The following is a 6000-nucleotide window of genomic DNA, read 5'->3' on the forward strand; positions in this document are numbered from 1 at the left end:
GGCGTGGATAAGCAGTCACCCACCTTACTGGAAGGTTGGGATAGTCTGGAAATCTGGGATAGAACTCTCATGATTTTTGTTTATATATGTAAAATGGTAGTAATCCTCAATAATTCACTGAGTGGACATATCATTCAATACATTCTCTTTGAATGTATGCTGTGAGCCAAGAACTCATTTTAGAAGCTGAGAATCCATCAGTGAGCAAAACAAGTAAAATTCCTTGCAATGGTAGAGTATCCATTTCATCAGGGATGGGGAGGGGATGTAGACAAACAGCAAACTAAATAAGGAGAGGACATACTGTGAGGTGATGACAAGACCTGTGGTGCAAACACAAAGCCAGGAGGCACAGAGGGAGCAGGCGTGTGCTGGCGTGTGTATGGAATATGTGCTGTGATTCCCCCACTTCTTTGGTCACAACTGACAGCCAGACTGTTTCAGCATAAAAAGAATGTATTGGTTTATGTCACTCCACGGTCCCTAAGTCTATTTGAGCTTCAGGTATAACTTGACCAACAGGTCAACAGAGTTACCAGATGGGAGTTTTTCTCTATTTTGTGGCCTTTTTTGCTGGGGATTAGCTTCATTATCTGGCCACATCTAGTGCAAGATGGCTGAAGCCATCTCTTCTCTATCAGGAAACAGGTCCACAACCCCTAAACGAGAGCCTCCAAATTAAGCCTCATTGGCCAGCAAAAACCCTACATGAGCTATGTGCTCATTCTCCAACCAATTAAAGTAGCGAGCAGGATGGGATATGATGATTAACTTAGCTAAGTAATCAACTGTAACAACTGTTTTAAAGCCCAGGAGTTTACACAGCTTCACCTGAAGGACAGGACCCTTCTCATCCATATGGTGCCTTTGTAGAAATTGAAAAAAAAAAAAAAAAAGGTGCCCCTTCTTCTTAAGAAGACGTGGCCCAGTGGACTCACAGAATGAAGACAGGCTGGAACGTAGCCCCTTCTCGCCCTCTGAGTTGTGTACTCTTGTATAGTGTGCATCCTATTCTGTGGCCCACTGTACATGGAAGGGAACTAGGGCAGAGTGGTTCTCAATCCAGGAGACCAAGGACCATGCTCTGGGAAATTTTATCCTAAGGCCCTACTGCAAGAATTAAGAAACAGGAGTCAGTCCCAGCTGAGACTGGAGAAGCACCTGATGCGAGAAAGAGAAAATTCAGGTAGGCGTTGTTTCCTGAGCTGTGTCCATTTATATGACTCCAGCTGCAGCCCATGGCAGTTTATTATGATGGGGAGGGCAACGCTTTAAGAGTTAAGCCACACTGGGTGGCGATTCCTCAAGGATCTAGAAATAGAAATTTCATTTGACCCAGCAATCCCATTACTGGGTATATACCCAAAGGATTGTAAATCATTCTATTATAAAGACCTATGCACATGTATGTTCATTGTGGCACTGTTTACGACAGCAAAGACCTGCAACCAACCCAAATGCCCATCAATGACAGACTAGACAAAAAATAGTGGCACATATACACCATGGAATACTATGCAGCCATAAAAAACAATGAATTTGTGTCCTTTGTAGAGACATGGATGACTCTAGAAACCATCATTCTCACCAAACTGACACAAGAACAGAAAACCAGACAGCACATATTTTTACTCATAGGTGGGTGATAAACAATGAGAACACTCGGGTACAGGGAAGGGAACAACACTAACAGGGTGAGGTGGGGGGTGGAGGGGAGGGGAGGGGAGGGACAGCAAAGGGGGGCGGGGAGGATGGGGAGGGATAGCACCTGGAGAAATGCCTGATGTAGGCGATGTGGGGTGGTGGGGGAGCGGCATGGGGATGGAGACAGCAAACCACCATGGCATGTATGTGCCTATGCAACAATCCTGCAGGATGCAGGATGTGCACATGTACCCCAGAGCCCAAATACAATTAAAAAAAAAAAAAGAAAGAAAATGTGGCACATATACACCATGGAATACTATGCAGCTATAAAAAAGATGAGTTCATGTCCTTTGCAGGAACATGGATGAAACGGGAAGCCATCATTCTCAGCAAACTGACACAAGAACAGAAAATCAAACACCACATGTTCTCACTCATAAGTGGAAGCTGAACAATGAGAACAAATGGACAAAGGGAGGGGAACATCACACACTGGGGTTTGGGGGGCAGGGGGCTAGGCGGGGAATTGTAGGGGGGGGGGGGGATTGGGGAGGGATAGCATTAGGAGAAAAAAAAAGTTAAGCCACACTGGAACTGACTGACCCTGCCTCAGACTGGCTGTGTCATTGAGCCTACAGTGTCTGAGCCTTTGTTTTCTTTTCTCCAGGATTTGAGGATTAAATAAGATATGTGAAGCATTTGGAATGGGGCCTGCTGTAAGTGCTTAGCACATGTTACTGTTACCATTTTACAAGTTTGTGATCTCAAATACATGTCTCTCTTCCAAATCAGTTTATTTATCTATAAAATGGGGGCCTTAAGCTAAATTCCAGTGCTTATAGGGTTTAGTTAGATGTGAACAAGTGAAGTGGTCTCGTGTAGGGCCATTTGAACTGGGAAATGAGCACGAAATCAATTTCTTTCAAACACGTGTGAGTCAAGCAAAACAGGTCTGTTGACCTTTGCCCATGGGGCCAGTTGACAACCCTGGAACAAACAATCCCTTCCAGCTCCAGCATTATTTTGTTCTGTTTATATCTGGATCATATACTCCCCTCAGTCAAGAATCAGTCTCCAAAGTCAGTGAGAACTTTGACAAAAGTAAGTGAATATGAAACAAAAGAATATGCACAGTAATAATGGATTAGATATGTATCCTACGTGAGGACAGTCATTTCAGGCTATGTTGGAACCAAGGAACAGACTGTATAGACATATGAGCAGGTTATGAAAATACAAGTTTATGAACAACCTAAAGGCTCCACCCTGCAGCCCAAGGATCCCATGAAGACGGCTGGAGAGGAAATTTTAGGGACAAAGAGGAGCAAACAGGAATCTGCAGGTGGAAGCTTGGATTTAGGAGTAATGACTTTGACTTTAAATCTTTTTAAGGTTCTAGAATGTAGTATTGTGTCACAATAAATTTGTCCCTTAGTGATTGATCATATCTTATTTAAAAGTATTATTACTTCCAAAAAATTAAGAAGACAGAAATTAAGCCAATGAACAGGTCTAGAATCTGACAACCTAGAAGCAGGTGGCTAGGCATGGTGGCTCATGTCTGTAATCCCAGCACTTTGGGAGGCTGAGGCAGGCGGATCACCTGATATCAGGAGTTCGAGACCAACCTGGCCAACATGGTGAAACCTCGTGTTTACTAAAAATACAAAAGTTAGCCGGGTGTGGTGGTGGGTGTCTTGTAATCCCAACTACTCAGGAGGCTGAGACACGAGAATTGCTGGAACCTGAGAGGCAGAGGTTGCAGTGAGCCCAGATGGCATGAATGGACTCCAAGTCCAGCCTGGGTGACAGAGACTCTGTTGAAAGAAAGACAGAAAGAGAAAGAAAGAGAGAGAAAGAAAGAAAGAAAGAGAAAGGGAGAGAGGGAAAGAAAGAGAAAGAAAGAAAGAAGGAAAGAAAGAAAAGAAAGAGACAGGGAGGTAGGAAGGAAAGAAAGAGCAAGAGAAAGAGGAAACATTCCATTGATTTTCGTGAAACAGATATTTTTGTATTATGAATTAAAATGGAATCATCACAAAACCTATGAATAAACATAGCAAAAATAAGGGGAGGATTAACACAGAAAAAAGAAAAGCAGATCAACAGCTCAACAAGAAAAGCTCAAGGAACAAGGCGGTGAGATCAGAAAAATCGTTCTCCATTCATTCAAATAAATTACAGATAATATGATATCTACTCCGTCCCCCACTCCGAAAAAGAGCTCAGAGAAGAAATAATAAGGGGATCTGGCAGAACTGCAGAAAGAAAAAGAAAGAAAGAAATTAGCATTGAGATGAGCCAATAAAAATAATTAAATGGAGAAATCATATTACTAAGAAAATTGTGTGGCATGGAAAAAACATAATTAAAATTACAGTAGGAATTAATTAAAATTAAAATTATTGGTGGCTAATTAATTATAGAGCCAAGGCTGAGTAACTGAAATTTATGGCAATAGAATGCAATGTTCTAAAGTTTGACAATATAAAAAAATTACAATAATATTGGAAATACAAAGGAGAAGAAGATAGAATAAAGTATAAATACATGAATTTTCTAATCTTGAAGTAACGTAGTAATAGATACTCTCTAAAGCTGAAACATGTATTACTTATTATAATAAAAATAGCTGACTTTTTAAGATTAAAAAATGCTTCTTCAGATACTAATATTTTCTGCTGCAAACAACATTTATCTGAAGACAGGCAATTCCTTTAGTTTCACAACAGGTACCTATTTCAAATAAAAAGCAAAGCTGATACTTTTATCTTAAAATGCTGCATCTGGTATATCCCTGTATCTAAAATTATTTTTATCTCTTCTTCTATTTGCATATATGTAGATAGCTAAGTCACAGCTGTTAACGACGTTTATTTTTGCAGTGGTGGGATTGAGATCCCCTCTTTTATTTATTCTTTGCATTTTTTTTTTTTTTTTGAGATGGAGTCTTGCTCTGTCACCCAGGCTGGAGTGCAGTGGCGGGATCTCAGGTCACCACAACTTCCGTCTCCCGGGTTCAAGCGATTCTCCTGCCTCAGGCTCCTGAGTAACTGGAATTACAGGTGCATGCCACCACGCCCAACTGATTTTTGTATTTTTAGTAGAGACGGAGTTTTGCCATGTTGGCCAGACTGGTCTCGAACTCCTGACCTCATGATCTGCCCACCTTGGTCTCCAAAAGTGCTGGGATTACAGGCATGAGCCACCGCGCCCAGCCTACTCTTTGCATTTTTTGGAGTCAACTCCTTTAACATGGATATTTTGTTTCTAAAAAAAAAAAAAAGCTATTATAGTTTAATAAAAATATTGCGTTCAAACATGAGTAATGATCATATTTTTTACAGAGAAAAATTCTTGTGGCTCCCCACTGTTTAAGAAAATTATCTTCTTATGTTAAATTCATACAAATCTTTAAGTAAGTATATGTCTTTTGTGCTTGTAGCTCTTATAAAACCAAGAAACTGACATGTTAAATGGAAATAAACTATACATCTACTAAACTTCAAAGTCAAGTAAGTTTGATTTAACCGATGATGTGGTTTTGTTGCAACTAAACTTGGCTTACAAAACAAGCCTGGAATGCCTTGCCATGATTCAGGTTCTCATGGGGTTTAACAGTCACTTTTTGGCTGAAATATTACTTTACTTTTCTTTATTTAAAGATGAGTTAATGCAAGATCTTTGTTCTTTGAGAACGCTGTAGCACTTGGCCTCTGCTGCACACCCTGTTCCCAAGGAGGTCAGCCTGCCCTGTCTCCCATTATCTCACTTACTGTACAACTTGATGGCAATGACCTCTAACATTATTGCAAAATGCAGCATGAAAATCCCAAGGCATTCCTCAGGAAGTAATCAAGCATGTTATCTAGAAAACTCAGTTTTGAAATACATATTATCATCCAAATGAAAATACACTTTTAAAAAACAAAGGGGGCAGGAGGTGATGGCTAAGTTTATTGAATGTATGTGATGATGTTTTCACAGGTGTATAGTTTTCTCCAAACGCATTAATTTGTATACATTAAATATCTATAGCTTTTAAATATCAGTAATACCTCAATAAAATGGTTTACAAAAATACAGGCTGGGCGTGGAGGTGTGTCCATGTAATCCCAGCATTTTGGGAGACTCAGGTGGGAGGATCACTAGAGCACAGGAGCTGGAGGTTGCAGTGAGCTATGATCACAACTCTGCACCAGCGTGGACGACAGGCCAGAACCTGTCAGAAGAAAGAAAAGAAGGAAGGAAGGAGGGAAGGAAGGATGGAGGGAAGGAAGGGAGGGAGAGAGAGAGAGAGAGAAAGAAAAGAAAGAAAGAATGGAAGGAAGGAAGGGAGGAGGGAGGGAGGGAGAA

This window comes from Sapajus apella, unplaced genomic scaffold, assembly GCF_009761245.1.
Source record: "Sapajus apella isolate SASKATOON/1434 unplaced genomic scaffold, GSC_monkey_1.0 scaffold271, whole genome shotgun sequence".
Classification (NCBI taxonomy): Eukaryota; Metazoa; Chordata; class Mammalia; order Primates; family Cebidae; genus Sapajus; species Sapajus apella.